At 51.2% G+C, this 17,500-nt stretch overlaps 1 protein-coding gene and 1 non-coding gene across 5 annotated transcripts in view; both read right to left on the bottom strand.

Moving 5' to 3' along the window:
- Pgant5 (polypeptide N-acetylgalactosaminyltransferase 5) overlaps positions 1-17,500 on the bottom strand; it is a 390,813-nt gene that overhangs the window by 159,830 nt on the left and 213,483 nt on the right. Inside the window, exon 1 of one of the 4 annotated variants that reach the window (XM_055076250.2) lies at positions 15,104-15,145. The exons of the other annotated variants lie outside the window; for them this stretch is intronic. The gene's annotated coding sequence lies outside the window, so the exon portion shown is untranslated. Of the gene's footprint in view, positions 1-15,103; positions 15,146-17,500 lie in introns of those variants that run through there. 4 annotated transcript variants of the gene reach the window in all.
- TRNAS-UGA (transfer RNA serine (anticodon UGA)) lies at positions 16,293-16,365 on the bottom strand. The gene has a single exon. It is a non-coding gene; the product is annotated as a tRNA-Ser (tRNA).

The raw sequence follows: 17,500 nt of genomic DNA, 5'->3' as shown, positions 1-17,500 counted from the left end.
AATTACTATTAATAACCCTAATACTATAAACCCTTTCTGAGCTAAACCTCTGACGTAAAAAAAATTAAATTATGGGGTTTTACGTGCCAAAACCACTTTCTGATCATGAGGCACGCCGTAGTGGAGGACTCCGGAAATTTCGACCACCTGGGGATCTTTAACGTGCACCTAAATCTAAGTACACGGGTGTTTTAGCATTTCGCCCCCATCGAAATGCGGCCGCCTTGAACCTCTGACGTAATTTTCTCGTGTATTTTGCCTGATCGATATTTTCGGGTAAAACTGAATGTTACAAAACAATCAATTCGACGTACATCCTTCGGTGCTTTCTTTTTTTCGACGTCAACCAAGAACATTCACAGCCATATTTCAGTGAATACAGAACGCTGGCGCAATGACGACAAGTCGCCGCACAGCCCGGCCTCACGAAAACGCGCTAATCTGCGGATGCGAATCAGACGGCGAACCAACACGGTCATACAGCCTTTCGAGACAGGCTTTTCCGGTCTCAACTTCTGACACCGACATCCACCACCTGAATTTGGGCATCTCCCGGCAGCCGCCACCCAGAAATGTCGCTGGACTACCCCGATCGGTCGCTCGCAAACCACACCTCGATGATGCACTTCATCAAGATTATATATATTATATATATATATATATATCGTAGCGGGTTTTTGAACCCGCTCGACGTCGCTATATAGTAAACGACACCTCGGGCCTGTACAGACGTAATTGGGCACCCATTTCCGAAAGCCCAAAACACCCGATTACGGCCGGAGAATGACACCGCGATCACGCGAGGACCGCTGACAGATAAACAAAAATAAAGAAACGGCTGCGGGAACGGTATAGCGCGTACACTCCCGCAACTAACACTCAACAACGACTCAACAACGCCGCACATACAGTGCAGCGAACGCTACATAGGGCCCACGTCAGCCAATCGGAGAGCCGGCTGCGTGTTACCGAGACGGTACTAGATACCGAGAGTCGATGCACTCACTGCGCGCTTCTAATCTTTCCGTTAAGCTATACCGTTCGGTGGGCGTCGCGTGGTGGGTGACCAAGGGCCGACTGCGAAGAAGCCCCTTCTTATGCGGGTCCTCTTTTCCAACTAACGCAAACCCATAGCTTTCACCGCACTGAACATGATTTGGCGAGATGCGTGGGATGGGCAGGCAAACTGCCGCGTTAAGATGCGCCGACGAAGAGAAGGCCGGTAGTCACTGCTGGCGCGCGGGAAAATTACGCCCAAAGTGTGCCGCGTGTGTGTACCCGCTTATAAGCTCTCGCGAGTCACTGCTGAGGAAGAGCGCATGCGCAGTCGGGTTTATACAGGCGCACGCACGCACGCACGTTGCAGTATATATTCGCCGTAATTACGCGGAAGCCGACTCCGAAACAGCGGGTGGCTGTGTAAGGCCCTCGGGCATCTTCCATGAGGGATCGCACGTACTTCGCATATACCCTTTCCCCTGACCAGTGGCACGGATCGAGACGAGCGGGCGCGCTGCGCCAGAGTACACACTAATTACCGCGGGCTCTTTGAATGCGCCGCGAGCACCGGCCACAATTTTGGGCCTGCATGCCGGCCTAAAGTAGACACACACACACACACAAGGCCGCGTCGATGAACAGGCAGCGCGAAGTTTCGACTAGGCCGCGCGGAGGTGGTGTCCAGCTTGGGAATTAAGTGCGCAAAGGCGAACGCCCGCCGGGCAAGCATGCTTTACAGTATACTATATACACACATGCTGCGGCGTCGCCTGCGCTGTCTCTGACCAGATGTATACAGCTTAGATGTTCGAAACGAGGCTGTTTCGCAAGCGTATCCGGTTGGGCCCTCACGGGAGCTTTTTCGAACGCGGTCTATAATACCCCTGTCACATGGGCACTCGAAAGTTCCTTTGTGCAAAAAAGACTTTTCCCGAAAAAAAGATTTTTGCTCGCACACACACGACAGGGAGCGATCTCTTTTTCAGAAGCGGTCTTTTCTCAAAGCGGAGTTCGTCGATCTCTTTCACGGCCGAATTAAAGGAGTAGCCTCGAAACCAGCGGGCGCCAGCAATTATCATATATTAAATAACTAAGCAAATGCGTATTTTTCTGTCTCCTATAGGCTAATCGTAAAAAAAGAAACAATTTTGTGTCTCGCAGAAGGTGTAGTAAATCCAGAAACGCTCATTTTCTTCCGCACCCTCGTGAGTAGGTCGAACGCCCTCTAAACTACTACAATAAATCGTTACATTAACGTCTCTTAATCTGCTGTTCTTAAATTTATTTGAGAACCGTGTAATAAAATAAGTGTTCACTTGACATTTCGAGATAGGTCAGTTTATTTGGCCGATTTTGTTTCGAACGCTAACGTCACGTCACGCTTTCCGTCAAGAGTGTCCAGAAGGAAACACCAAAAAGTGATTGTCGGTGCCGTGTGTCTGCCCCGCAACACCTCGTCAAATAAAGAGACTTTCAACTTGACAAAAGACCGCTTACGTAAAAGAGTTTTTGCGTGCTCGTGTGACAGAGGCATTAAAGAAATTAGGGATGCACGCACGCACGCGAAATGAAGTCAGCCTCGGAATAAAAATGTATCGAGGGGTATACAGAGAACTAAAGAAAGAAAGAAGAAAAAAAAACACTTCGGCAGAGAAGCTTGAGACGGCTTACGTGTGGGAATCCGAAGGCATTATAGCGTTTGCAAACCTCGGAACAAAAATTGGAGGACGCTTAAGCTTCGCCTTCAAGAGTGGAACGCGATAGCGTTATCGCACCCCGTTCGCACCGCCTACTCAAACACGCGACGCCAGCCAAACGTCGCGATCGGCACAGATAGCCGGGCCCCACTCCGTGGCCGGGCCCCGACGCGCCATGACGGCGGACGCGGTCATGGGACGAGTGGCGCGCCACGTGTCGGGGCAGCGCCGTACATTGCGAGGAGGGGGTCTTCTGTGTTTGCCGAAAGATGGCTCTGCGTGTGCGCAGAGCGCAGAAGAAATTTAGCGGAAACGTACTTCGCTACTCGTGAAACTGCGACTTCTGTAAGTTACATGGTCATAATTACCGATATACACCGCAGTATAACTTTCTACGGCACGTTTCTAAGGCAACACCGCATTCACTACAGAAGATTTTGTCCCGTTTTGAAGGAACGAACTCGTGGCTGAGTGGTAGCGTCTCCGTGTCACACTCCGGAGACCCTGGTTCGATTCCCACTAGCCCATCTTCCAAGATGTTTTTTTTATTTATGAAGTGCCTTCTGGGATTTATCGCTCACATCTAACGCCGCTGACGCCGACGACACCAGCTTTTTGCGACACGAGCTCCTTAACGCTGTCGCGTTAAAATGAAAGCGGTTACACACTCATGACGTGGGGCCACCTCCTCCCCATTGGCTGCACCATGACGTGCTCAATGACGCACGCACATGGCACACCTTTAGTCAGCCAGAAATGTGGAGCAGTCGGAGCGTCGTGGATGCGAGCTCGTCTCGCCCTCCGGAGGCGCGGTTCACTTTCCATCCAGGCGTAACTTTCCCAATTCTTGTTTTCAACGCCGTCAATTTACTTTGTTTACAGGAACCTCCCTGTGAAATTTGACGTCAATCCGATCATTTTCTGACGTGCTTTCTCACTCTTTGCTACGCCAGCCATGGCGACTCAATCTCACGAGCGCAAGGGAGGAAAGTGGGGAGGAAACACGCCGACTTCCGTCGCACGTAAAGCACCCGGTGAAGGGTAGGGGGGGAGGGCGTTCCACCATGGTGGCAGCTGAGTATGGCGCTGCCGCGCGGCCCTATCTTGAAAGCGATCTGCGACAGGGACAGAGTCTATGCGCAGCGAGGGCCGATAGCTTCGTCTGCGCCGCGTTCTTGCCGCTTAGTTCGCGCTGAAGCGAGAGGCAGCACGAAGCATGGACTGCGATAAAGGCAAGATATACTCCGGCGTAACGCGCGCGCGCGGCCACGCGCGACGCGGTTAAGCGACGTCGGTGAAAAACGCGCACTCTACAGTTCGGCGTCACGGCGTAGCCGGCGTGCCCAGGTGCGCTTGGCGAACTCAACGCCGCCGGCACGGAGATAGAGCGTGTTCTATTTCACGCGGCTGACGCTAGACCAGAATGCACTGCGCGCTGTAGCGGCAGCGAGCAGAAGGCAGAATGGCGGCCTGCGCTGCGCGTACTGACAGTGCGGCTGTGGTTTTTTCAACATCCGTGTCTGATGACAGCGCGAGTGAGGACGCCTGCTTGAAGCGATTCGCAACCATCCATGTGTATACGATGTGATGAAACGCATGGACTACCGCGACACAGAGCGGAAGAGCAACGCGTGGGAAAGCAGTGTGGTCTCGCCACAGGTAAGCTGCATTTCGCAGCTCCTGTACTAGCTGGTGGTAGTCGCCGAGTTGAGGGCGCTTGTCGAATAGCTTTCGTATGTACATGGTCCGCTTCCGTTTTTGACGTTGCCGACGTACTAGCAATATGAGTGCGATGTTCTGGCTTCCATGACAAGTTAACGCCATGCCGCAAAAGTTTTCGTTTTATGCGCGAGCCGTGAAGTTGCGCTCCCGGACGCAGAGATGGCGCCAGCCTCGCGCTGCGCGCGCACGCCGAACTGTAGAGGAAGCAAATTTCTTGCACCCCTGGCGTCGCTAGCGCAGCGTATCCGACTTCGCCTGCCGCGGCCTGGCGCGCCGAGAACGTCGGACTATATCTTGGCCTATAGCAAATTGGTAGATAACTATACGAAGATGGTAGTTTTATAGGGCTTATAAGCTTGTAAACATTCGCTTACTATAACTAAATCAACAAGCACGGCGTCACGGGCGCACAAGCAAACATGAACACATATCACTCGACGACCGTGCACGCTCGCTGTCAAAACGCTGGAGTGAGAAAGCGCGGCAGCAGGAGCGAGCGAATTGACCTGAGGCTTAAATTATGGTGTTTTACGTGCCAAAACCACTTTCTGATTATCAGCCACGCCGTAGTGGAGGGCTCCGGAAATTTCGACCACCTGGGGTTCTTCAACGTGCACCTAAATTTAAGTACACGGGTGTTTTCGCATTTCAACTCCATCGAAATGCGGCCACCGTGGCCGGGATTCGATCCCGCGCCCTCGTGCTCAGCAGCCCAACAACATAGCCAGTGACCAACCACGGCTGAGGCTATTGGCCGAGATTGCTTAACGTGCACCTAAATAACGGTGCACGAGCGTTTCCACCGCAGCCGAGCACCGAATCCGCGGCCTCGTGCTCAACTACACATTTGAGTTAAACAAAACGGCCTATAATATCAACAACGATTATCAGCGCAAAAACACGGTGCAGGTAAAGCCTGGGCTTGAAATTTGATTATAAGCGTATGCAGGTAAGAAGATGAATCGAGTATATAGGTGAGTAGCGGCATCCGTGTATCATGCACCGTAAACATGCGCTAATATTAAGCGGTCTGGACAAACACCATCGCACAAGGTTATGCCGACGATTACTGCAAACGAGGCCGTTGCTCAGCCATCACTGTGAATGCAGTTTGTCGACTGCGCTTACGGTAAAAAAGAAGGCAGTGATTCTTTAAATACGGGTCAACTAACTACAACCACCGCCAGCGAAATACGGGAGATTGGGGCAGTAATTGTTGCGAAAATGTAAGGGACGCCTACTCGCGTTTGTGCGTTCTGTGCCACACGCTGCGAAGGAACAAAAAAGGAAATTACGAAGGAAAAGGAAGAATAGCAAAGGAAACGAAAGTAAGAACAACTGCAAGATACGGGGGCACCCATCGAACAGGACGGCTGCCTGAAGCAATCGCCCATCCTATCCGTCCGGATACAAGGTGGCGCTGGGCAGGGTTCGAGCACCGACTCACGTAAAACAAACGTCCGCGTTTTCGCGCTATCAGCAATATCATCAAGGGCTCGCAAAGCGAGCCGTCAGCATCTCCCTAGCCGGAAGAGCAAACTCAATAAGCCGCCGTCGAGGACAGAACAGTGGTATTGCTTCGACGTGGCCTCAGCTTTACAGTGCACTAAGACTGCAAGCAGTTAAAAGACAAACTAGAGAGAGAGAGAGACGAGGGGGGGGGGGTCATGAGAGCATAGAAGCTCGCACAAGCAACAACGAACACGTTTTCATAAGGCGCGCTCTTTCGCCCGTTAAATTCTTTGCCCCTTACCGGTTCCCCAGCGCGACGACACCGGAGTTTGAGGAGCAGCAGGAGAGACGGGTGAGGGGAGAGAGAGAGAGAATAAGAAAGGAAGCGCGCGCTAATAGAGGAAACGCCGCTGCATCCGAGCGATAACTCATTCGTGCGCGGGGGGCTTACTACCACACAGAGCGGTGCTTTCTTCGTCCGGAGCGCGCGGGTGCCCTGTATAAGCTAGCAGGGGATAACTAGTCCCCGGAGAAAGGGCGGAGGTGCGTATGAACACGAAGAAGATGAACCGGGCCCAGCGGCTCACACACAACCCCACACCCGTTCTCCCTCACCACTTCCCCAGCCTTCCCTTTCCCATTTCTGCTAGAAAAGGCAGCAGGCTTCATCTCTTCCCTCTCTCCCGTACTCGCCCCGTCCATCCTACCCTCCTTCACCCTGCCTTACATTTACAGCGTTAACGGGCCCGCTTCGCAAGCGTTCCTTAGCGCAAGCACTTGCATGGCTAATCAAACGGCCACAGCTTCTGCGCGCGTGCGCACGAACACACGCACACACGCACGCACGCTCTCGCAGCACCCGCGCTTCTTGGCGGGGAACAAAAGCAGCCGCCAAGGCGGAGAAAAGCGTCGCGCCGGCCACGTCTGCCGCGGACATCGATGAATAGCTCGGCTTTTATGGGCCCCGGAGAACGATAAAAGAGAACAGAGCACGAGCTACTATATTGGCTCCCACTGGCACAGCGCGAGGTGTACGTGCGCGACGAGGGTTGGGAGAAAAAAAGAGAAGGTCCCCAAGGTTCATCAGCCATGTATGGAGGAGGCCACGAAGACAGTTACTATGCCTAGGGCTTGCGACTTCGAAGCCGACACCCACCACTGGCGCCATCCTAAAGCAGCCTCAATGCACTCGTTATCTTTGAAAATCACCTCGATTCTTCTTTTCACGAATCCGAACGCAAAATATAGTACGGTGCAGGGCACGTGTGAGGAGAGGAGGAGAGAGGCGAATCTACGAAATGCTTGTGACGTCGCTAGATCACCATTTGTAGCAAGTGCAACGTGTCCCGAGGGAGCGAGAACCAGATGAGCAAGGCGAACCACTGCTCCCACAGAGAAGCCACGATCAATGATTTCATCCGTAGTAACGCACATCCAGCTTCGACCGCAAAACGTTTCGCTTGAAGGAGATTTTTTTTTTCCGAAGGACGCAGTTTTACACGGGGATCGTCCTCGCTGATTGCAGCAGCTCCTCCTGAGGCTTTAAGAGGAAGCTTTAGCTCGGGCCCAACTCCGACGCGGCCTATTCAAGTACATGTAATACGTAGAAACGCTTTTCTGAGATAACTCCTCAATCGATTTTAATGAAGTTTCTTGCATTTACGAGATAAAGTTAAATTGTAGTAACTGTTGGGAGCGGAATTTTGTTTTAGGGCCTGAATTTTGTAAAAGGAATGTTCAAAAATTCGAATGTTCGAAAAAAATAGAAGCATGAAGTTTACAAATTAATAGCTCTGCACCAAGAACAGATATCGCGGTTTTGTCAATGGCATCCATCAGCTCCTTCAAAGCAGACAAATTCGATATGTTAATTCATATCCTACGTGAATTGGTTACGTTGTGCACAAGGGTTCTGTAAGATACGCACTTATATATTACTAAATTTATATGGATTCATGTGTGCCATATCACTTTTGTCCGCTTTGGATGTACTATTACATGTAAGTCATAGAATCTTTATATAATTTTTCATTGCTGAGTTACAGAGTTGTAAAGTTGACAAACTTGATAGTTTCGTTTTCTGGAAAATTTCGATGTTTGCTAACTTTTAATAAGAAGTCGACGACATAAATCCAATATTCGGAGCCAACAGTCACCAGATTTTAAGTTTTCTTTTAAATGCAACAAACCTCGTAAAATTTGGTTCATTGGTTGCCGAGAAAAACCGATTCTCCTTTTACACGTATTTAGAAAGGAGCACCCGAGCTAAAGCTTCCTCTTAAGCAACGGGCTGAAAAGAAGGCAGTGAAGCGAATACCGTTTTATTCGACGGCAACGAGTCGTAAAGCCTTGCCGCATTTACATCAAGTTTCTTCCGTGTGTCCGACTTGCGGCGTATCTCGGCCTTTTCTTTCTCAATCCAGCCAAGCAACTCGATCGGGCCAATTTTCGCGGTATCCCTTGGTACAAGCGCTCACAAAACGCCAATGATAAATTACAACGCTCGAAAGTGACGTTCTACGTTGGTCCTACGCGGCGACTTGGGCTGAAAAGAATGCGCGTTATAAAGGATAGCTCGCCGAGTAACGACCACCGTTTGTCTTAGTCGGCGCGTCAACGACACAAGTGCCAACGTCAGAGCTGTTCGTCGAAGGAAACGACCGACCATTACCGCGGAAGTGTAAGCCAGGACAATTGCCACTAGACCAAGAAAAACGACACCACGCTGAAGAAACGTACGTGGTCGTGTAACACGCGGTACAAGAGCAAAAATAAGGGAGGGGGAGGTGGGGGAATAAGGAGGAGGTTATTGACCGCTCCTATTCTTACACAGAAAAAAAAAAGGGGGGGGAAAGGGCCGACGCGCCAGAAAAGAAGCAAGCTCCGCCGAGAAGGTGAAAAAGCGGCGGCGAAGACAAGCGTCGTCGAGATCTTGCCGCGGAAAATACGGCACGCGAAATGACGAATGCCGTTAAACAACAGCGCGAGCGCTCACACGTCCACCCGTCCATGAATTTCGATGATCCGATAAAACAAACCAGGCCATAAGAAAACAGAACAAAGAAAAATAACTGAACGGGAGACCAACACAACAGAACGTTCGTATACAGAACACAAGCGGAACGAGAAGCTAGCGTGCGCATTTCTCAAAATGAGGAGGGGGGGGGGGGGATAAATAATAACAAAAAAAAAGCATACAGCCACCGTCGTCGAAAGCACCGCGCGCGTGTCGGGGCCATCTTTCTTTCTTTCTTTTTCTTCTCCTAGCTTTCTCGTTCTACCAGAACGACGGTTGTTGTCCGCCGATCACACCCTTGGATTTCGAGGCCATTTGAAGAATGGATCGAATCGAACGGTCGGCACCGCGTGTCGTAAGTGACGAAGCTTCGGCAACGCGTCGTACAATATAGCGTAATATGTAGCCAGCAGGCTATCCCCCTCCCCTCCACCCACTTACCAAGGCAACCTCAACCGAAAGAAAGAACCCAAAAAGTAAGAGGCCAGCGGTCGGGAAGAAAGAAAAAAAAAAGGATGCTGCAGTAGGGAGTGCAAGTGCCAGCAAATAAGGAATACCACAGGCGGACGGAGGAAAAAGGAAAGGAAAGAAAGGAAATAAAAGGAGCGCGGAAAACACACCGACGGTACCCCGAGGGCTGCTCAATTCGTTCCGTTACACGAGACAGCAGCAGCAGTAGGAGGAGGAGGAGGAGGAGGAGGAGGACCGCGTTCGCGATAGCAAAGAAGCCACGCGCGTATAGGCAGCGGTGGTGTGTGTGTATACGGAGGGAACAACTCCCGAGAAGCGGACTGCGGCCATCGCCGCGCAAATGGGATACGCGCGGCCCTCGGTGTTATTCGGGCCTATTCCAGGGGAAAAAGGAGCGGCCGCGGATATCGACTGGCGAGACGGAGGAACAAGAGGGCACGAGCGCGAAATGAAGACGTTATCGGGGAAGTGTCCGTTTATAAGGAAGTGAGTAAAGGTTTGTTTTATGGGCAAGGAAATGAATTAAACGAGGAGAGAGAGAGAGAAGCGGTCTAGATCTCCACGAGAAGGCAAACGATCGTTTTTGCGAGGTGTTAAAAGCTGGCCTCGCTGAGAAACGCAACGTAATATAACCGGAATGAAGAAAGGCACGCTTTTTCTCTAGAAAGTTAGCGATCTTGTTTCGTCTCAGAATAATCTATTTTTGGACGAATACTGTTGCTTTAAATTACGGTTTTCGTTCTTGTTCGATTCTTTGCCATTGGTATAGTGGTCTCCATCTCGCATGTCCTGGCTAACGCCCTTTTCTTTGTCTTAGTTGTGCCGCGTGAACATGCAAAAATCAACTTCCTGACATGTTTCGGTCGAACAAGTTATGTATAGGACAGGCCTTCAGGCCATACGACTATGTATACTGCTACGACAAAACAAACTTCTAAAGGCCTCAAACGATGCTGGTGCAGCCAACCTTAAAAAAAAAAAGAAGGAAAGAAAGAAAAAAGAAAAACAACTTCGTGCGTGACAAAACTTCGCACTCCGCAGTTAAAGAAATAATAAAACAAGAATAAACACGAACAAAGCCATCTCGGTAGTGGATGCGATGGGAAGTCTATACAGGCATTTAAGATTACTCCTTGCAGGGCTAGCTGCTTCATATTGTACTGATAATATTAATAAGCAGGAGATGACACCGAACGAGGTAGAAACAAGTAGCTAGTACAAATGCTTATTTCCAACAACGCGCACCGTTCCTTTCCTCAATACTCAATAAACAGTTGTCACACCTTTCCTCGGCCCACACCCATTCCACACCATTCTCTTGCAGCAGCCTTTCCTTGTAGACACTAATAAGCATAGGTGTACCCACAGTGACGGCATTTCAAGAGTGGAAAACACCCGTACGAGATTTCGCCACTGTGTAACAACTACACGAGCTACAGACACTAATACATCACTCGTGGCAGAAGCTCGTGCCGCGCGAAGAGCATAGGGAACAGAAGCAAGAAAAAGAAAAGACTGAGAAGAAAACGGGGCAGAATCGAAACAATGAAAGAAAGAAAGAAAGCAGAAGAAAACGATGCGCCAATCAAGATGCCAGCAGCGCCTTCAGAAAAGGACAACGCGAAAGATATTGCTACTTAGCGTTTCCAAGCCAGGAAATCATGAGCTAAAATAAGAGCCAATGGCGAATGGAGACAAAAGAATGAAAGAAAGAAAGAAAGAAAGAAAGGAAAAAAAAGAAAAGGCGTTGCCCATCGGCGCAAAGGGCTATAAAACAACAGGGGAAGGCTGGTCTCGGACAGCGAGAAAAACGACGTACTACGATGAAACGAAGGAAGAACGGCAGACATCTTCACCAACGCACGCACAGGCCGAGCAGCAAAAGCCAGATGGTCGAACGCAGGCCGCCACTGCCGCCGCGAGACGTCCATCAATTTCTCACGAGATTACCCTGCGAGCGGCCCGAGAATGCCGAGCTGTGCACTGACGTGACCTTCGCTGTCGCCTTTGAAGCCACGTCGGCGACCGACTGAGCTTATACCGTCCCCTACGTTTTAAATTAAACGTGTGGGCACGGTATAAATTTCGATTTGATAGCTCCAGTTGGCTAGAACTACTGTTCTTTTTTTCTTTCACCCATTGCTTTTTTCTCAAACAAGCCTTCCGTCGCTACAGCAGGCCCGTGATGAGTGGGCCCGCACTACTCGCTCATTCCTCAGCCTTCTGCTGCGTACGTCAGCAGTCAGGGGCACTAGCAAGAGAGCGGAAAGACAAAAAAGACGGGTGTCAGCGAGTACCTTTTCAACACCGGCGCGATTTATTATCACACCTGGACAGTGCCTACTCCCCGAGGGAAGTAAATATAGATCCGCCGCACAAAACACGATCTTCGGAACGTGAAACGTGCGGGAAAAATATGAGGAGGCGCTAGTGACAAAATGAAGCCCTCATTTTGCAAACGTGCGCGTGTCGATCCTATGCAGAGAGCACCACTTAATTACGGTCCGGTCAGGCCAACGTACTAGTACATAACACTGTATACTGCTACGGCAAGGCGGCCGAGAGAGGGGACAAGGTTGGTTGGTGAGAACGACGAGTAACGATTAAGTGCCCGTAATAAAGGTGCTGCAAACTGACCTCCAGCGGAAGCCACGCCGCCAGCCGGGGGACCCACAGGGGGGATGCGAAAAAACAAGAAGGGGGGGAGGGGGCGAAGGCAGCCAGCCGAACCGTAAATCAATCGGGCCCGAGGGAGTCGCGGGGACGCACGACTTGCTCCCTACCAGATAAGCGAGGTGGCCGCGTGCGACAGGCACACTACGAGCTGTACCCGGCATCCAGGACCAGTTACGTGCAGCCGTGTGAGAAGCTCCAACGGCATGCCCCACTGACGCGTTCTAAAGCGATGCTTGTTTTACAGAGCACGAGTAGACGCGCGACTTCGTGCGCGGGTGCCGAACACACCAGTAAGTTAGCCACCAACTGTCGGAATACCGACAAGCACGTAATGACCACAAGCGTATGCGTAACTTGAGTCTCAAGAGCACTGCATAGGAAACTTAGTGCCTCGTGCATGGTACAGCGTATACCGCGCGCAGACCTCCGAAACCGCAGAGTCCCCGAGCGATTTGGATGGTCCGGTCTCATATATGGAAGCTGCGCACCTGCAGTCGCAAGGGTGTAAAGCGGGGATCTATCGCAAGCCGCACCTAATCACTACGATGCCTTTTGGCCCAGCGAGACGGAGGCGAGGAATGGCCGCCCTTGCGCCTAAAAAACTTACAATCGTCGCCTTACACCTTAACTTGCGCGCGACAAATATTTGCGCTGGGTCTTTTCAGCGTTCCCTATCCGTCGCTCGGCTCGATTGCAGAGGCCCAATATCCCGCAAAAAAAGAAAAAAAACCGCAACGCCAGCAAAATCGTCAAGAAGCTGCAGACGGATGCCGTCGTTAACGGGCTAACCACTCGGGGTCTCCATCATGCAGCGTGCGTTGCAACACAGCTCGCGAATAGGCGCGATGAACAAAACTGACGACAAGACGCAAGCACCGACGGCGAAAGGCACGAGCTCGCCGCCGTATACAGTCCACTTCGGTGCACAGAACTGACCACGGGCTTGAGCAGGCGGCGTCGACCGGAGGAGGAAGCTCCGAGACGTCAGCACCTCCTCCACCGGCAGAGGTGTCGGGTGTCACCGTTATAGACGCCGCCGGCAACGGTGGCAACACCGCCGTCAGTGCAGCAGCATCAGCAGCATCGCGTAACGTAAGACGGGAGAAGCAGCAGCTTCCAGGACAGGGAGATATATATATACGCGCTCACCCTTGCTGGCGTTACCGGCGCCTAAAAGCTGATGAATGTGGCGCGAAAAAGTGCCGGCAGAGGCTCGGCTGGTCCGGCAGCGGTGCGAACTGCGTAAGCCGCGGCCCAAGTCGAGTGGCCTGTCGGGTTGTTCACGGGGCCACGGTACCACGCCGTGTTTTTCGTCTCTCCAAGATACACACACGGCCCAAAAATAACGAGCTAAGGTGCGCACTATATACGCATTACGTACAGCGTGCCTGCGTGTTTGCGCACATGACAGAGAGAGAGCGTACACAAACAGACCCGCGGCTTAGTGAAATTCCCATTTCCCATCCGGCCGGACAGATAAAGGGCGCAATGAGAGGTGAAGGAAACTCAGAAGGCACTGAGCATTGGCACGACATATGTGGGTGTCCCCTCTTATCGGGTATTAAACGATCTTCGTCCAAAGCCGTCGCGACTATATATGACAAACACGCCGGCGGCCGATTACGCTGGCAGGAAAATCACCGTCTCTCTCCGCTGCAACTCCACCGAGCGACTGCTGCACGGCCCGCGGACAATAACTATACCGCTGTCTTTGATCAGTATTTCAGCGAGCTAAGAATGTGCGGTACTGTACATTATCAGCTCGCGGGGTTTGAGGGACCGATGATAAGGTATAAGCGCAGCAGGGCCGTAAGAAGGGTTCGTTACGGACGAAGGGGGCACATTTTTGTATGGAGGAGGCCGTAATAAAAGAAATGGCTGACCCACGCGAAGCATTTATTTGACCCCGGGGATAAACACCACCAAGGGAGAAAAAAAAAGTGTGACCTCTTATCTCAGGGGATCTAAAGGCCTCGGAGACAACTTTTCTCGTGTGACCGAAACGGTCACGTATAGTAAAGCTTCTGCAGCCCAAATAATCAGTGCTGCAAAACGTTTAAAAACGACCGCACTTGCCGACAGATGTATACACATTAGGAGCACTTGGGTTAGTACTGATGACGCACAACAGTGAACGACAATTATCAAAACGCTTAAACGAGTCCTTAAAACGATATGGATACAAAACAAGGCTAACAACAAGCGCTCGCCTCGCAGTAAGGTTAGTGTGCCAGATGGTAGAGTATAGTATACATCTGTTTCCCGTCGTGCTGGTGGCATCAGTGTTTGTTTTTTTTTTTTTTTTTCACGTCGTCGCTAAAGGCTGCCTACAAAGTATGTGAGTGGGGATAAAGTTAAAGTGTCAGGTTAAAATGTCAGAAGCTGTACACGTCTTCTATGAGACGTGTCCGAGGATGTGGTAGCCCGCAGATGTGAGGAGACGGGCTACAGGCAAAGCAAGAGAACACGTCAACTGCTTTGAGTGCAATACACTTAGTAAAAACACGAAAAAAGAAATAGAGAAAAAAGGAAGCGTTGCTCACGCTTTAAAAAGAACTGGCAAGCGACACTGCAGCGTGAGACATGGAAGATAAACAAAAACGTTTCAGAAAGATTAGTGACTGTTAGAACTTCAAATGTGAAACCGACCCTGGCTCTTATTCATTTAACACGGCGCTAGTGAGAATCGCCGCAAAAAACATAGCTTGCTAGAATGGCTCAACAGAGATATTAGCGCGGTATAGGGGCACGCGCAACCGCAGCTTGACTCGACAAGAAGCGCGCCAAACGTCGACACCAATATTCGTACATAAAACAGCAACCGCAAGAACAAAGGAAATTAAATTCGTAGCGCTCTCCCGCAAGAGGCGCCGGCAAAAAAAAGGAAACGAAAATGGGGCCACTTCAAACGCTAGAACGAAAGATGCAGAGTGTCAGCATAGCGGACGCAAAAAGAAAAGGCGGAACTTTCTTAACGAAACTTGCAGTGACGGCTCGCTATTGGCTCAAACGCACGTTGGCTTCACATCGCACAATAGATACAAGGGCCATGTCAGTTATAGCGCCTTACCTGCGCACGTCAGATAAACAGCAGCAGGCTCTTCGTAGACACGACCTGTATCCCGCCACTTCTGCCGGCAACAACGCAGCAAAGAGAAACAACGACAACAGAATGTCAGGATGTTCTCGTGACGAACTCAAGCGCAAGGTGTAACGGCTAAAAAAAAAAAATGGTCGGGCGACCTCGTCTCTTACACGTACCTGCACGGCGGCGGTGGAAGGTTGCGGCCGCGCGCACGCACGGCGCTGACTGAGCGCGATGAGGGATACGAAGAAAGCAGATGCTGTGTTGGCGCCCATCATTCACAGCGTTAGCGGCGCTTTTTCTTTCGTTCCCTTTCCTTTCTTTTTCCAACCACGCCTCAACAGAACGGAACGAAAGGCAGCAGCAGACGAGCAAGTGGCAGATTGACGCAGACGACACGACGATTCTCCTTTCTCGCCTTCTTTGCTACGTGCCACGTGATCAGCGTCTGGTGCCGCCGAATCAGCGGCGAGTGAGGAGAAGCACCTTTAGACGCAGGCTTCGGGCGATAGGAAAGGCCGAAACGTGCGACATGTGCTCCCGCCTTGCGCCCTGGGCTTCAACTGCGGAGACAGGCGGCAGCAGCAGCTGCAACCCGAATGAACTTCCGGCAGCAACCGTGCGCGCACACAAGAGCAATCGCGCCGATACCGTTGCCGGGCTCGTGGCGCGATTCGGGGCAGTGCCCACGCGTGTGTCCTCTCTATCGCCCACGCGGGTGCGACACGGCGTTCTATCGGCAGCCGGTAGCAAATGGAGCCGTATATACAGCGAGGACGACAAAATCGCCATGAAAGGACCGTGACTAGTACGAGTGGGAAGATTCGCAGTAATGCGCAGCACGCGAAGTGACAACCATCGGGCTGAGAAGCATTCTTGCTGCAGCCGCGCCGTTACCGTCGCGATGTGTCAAGCAATACGGTGGTGGAAGTATAAGCGCGCGAAACCACTCCACAACCACGGCTACAAAGGATACGACCATTTGTCTCTCTATATGGTACGACTTAAACGAGAAGAAAGGGGGTTAACCGAGGGGCCCGATTTTTATTAGTCATACCACAAGAAGCCAACAAACATTGACACCAAGGACAACATAGGAGAAATTACTTGTGCTTAATAAATGAAATAAAGAAACGATAAACTAATGCAAATTAAAGTGGATGAAAAAACAACTTGCCGCAGGTGGGAACCGAACCCACAACCTTCGCATTTCACGTGCGATGCTCTACCAATTGAGCTACAGCGGCGCCGTTTCCCCATTCACTTTCTTGGGTATTTATGTTCCCTAGTAGAACACTGGGAGTGTTAGCCAGCGCCACCACTCACAGACCTTGACGGCGGACGTGGAACGTCCTTTTTGCCGCAGGCGTCACGAGAACGTGATCTTTTTGGGTGAAGGCAACAGGTCAATAAACCCACACATGCTACCTGAAGGCATCAATGTAATAAAAACGAGAAGAAAGGGGGTTAACCGAGGGGCCCGATTTTTATTAGTCATATCATAAGAAGCCAACAAACATTGACACCAAGGACAACACAGGGGAAATTACTTGTGCTTAATAAATGAAATAAAGAAACGATAAACTAATGCAAATTAATGTGGATGAAAAAACAACTTGCCGCAGGTGGGAACCGAACGCACAACATGCGAAGGTTGTGGGTTCGGCTCCCACCTGCGGCAAGTTGTTTTTCTATCCACTTTAATTTGCATTAGTTTATCGTTTCTTTATTTCACTTATTAAGCACAAGTAACTTCCCCTATGTTGTCCTTGGTGTCAATGTTTGTTGGCTTCCTATGATATGGTATGACTGTAGTTCAAAGCTAGTGGCGGTAATACCGGTATCACACGGCCACTTCCAATCGCGGTCTGGCCCGATCCGAATTGAAATTCTCGACCGCGATTGGCTCCCTCTAGTAGCTTGCGCAAAGGAGCCAATCGTGGTCGGTAACGTCGATCCGAATCGGGTCCGATCGTGATCGAACGTGCGCTGTGTGACACCCGTACAAGTGTCCAGAGAAACTGAAACAAAAAAGCAGAAGGCTTGCAGCGTATAGTTGGGGCCGAAGCAGCATATATACCGCAGGTCGACGAATCACCGAAGCCACACGTCGGACGCATTCACGCCCGTTATCCATGACGGCCGCGCGACCGACCAGTGTGCTGGTCACCTCACGGCAGCCGATGTTCACACCGGCACGCCCCCCGCTAACTGCAACCTGCCCGCCCACCCGCCCGCCCGCCGCCACAGCGAAACGTCGCGCGATTGATGCTGTTCACATCTGCTCGCAGGCCGCGCGCTCCGACGTGCTGTTGCTGCGCCGCTGATTGGTTTAGAAGTTTTCAGACTTTCAGTCGGGGAGCTGCAAAATCGTGCGGCTGA

Source organism: Dermacentor andersoni, chromosome 2 (assembly GCF_023375885.2).
Source record: "Dermacentor andersoni chromosome 2, qqDerAnde1_hic_scaffold, whole genome shotgun sequence".
Lineage (NCBI taxonomy): Eukaryota > Metazoa > Arthropoda > Arachnida > Ixodida > Ixodidae > Dermacentor > Dermacentor andersoni.
Note: the sequence above shows the minus strand (reverse complement) of the source record. Positions and strands in the feature narration are given on the sequence as shown.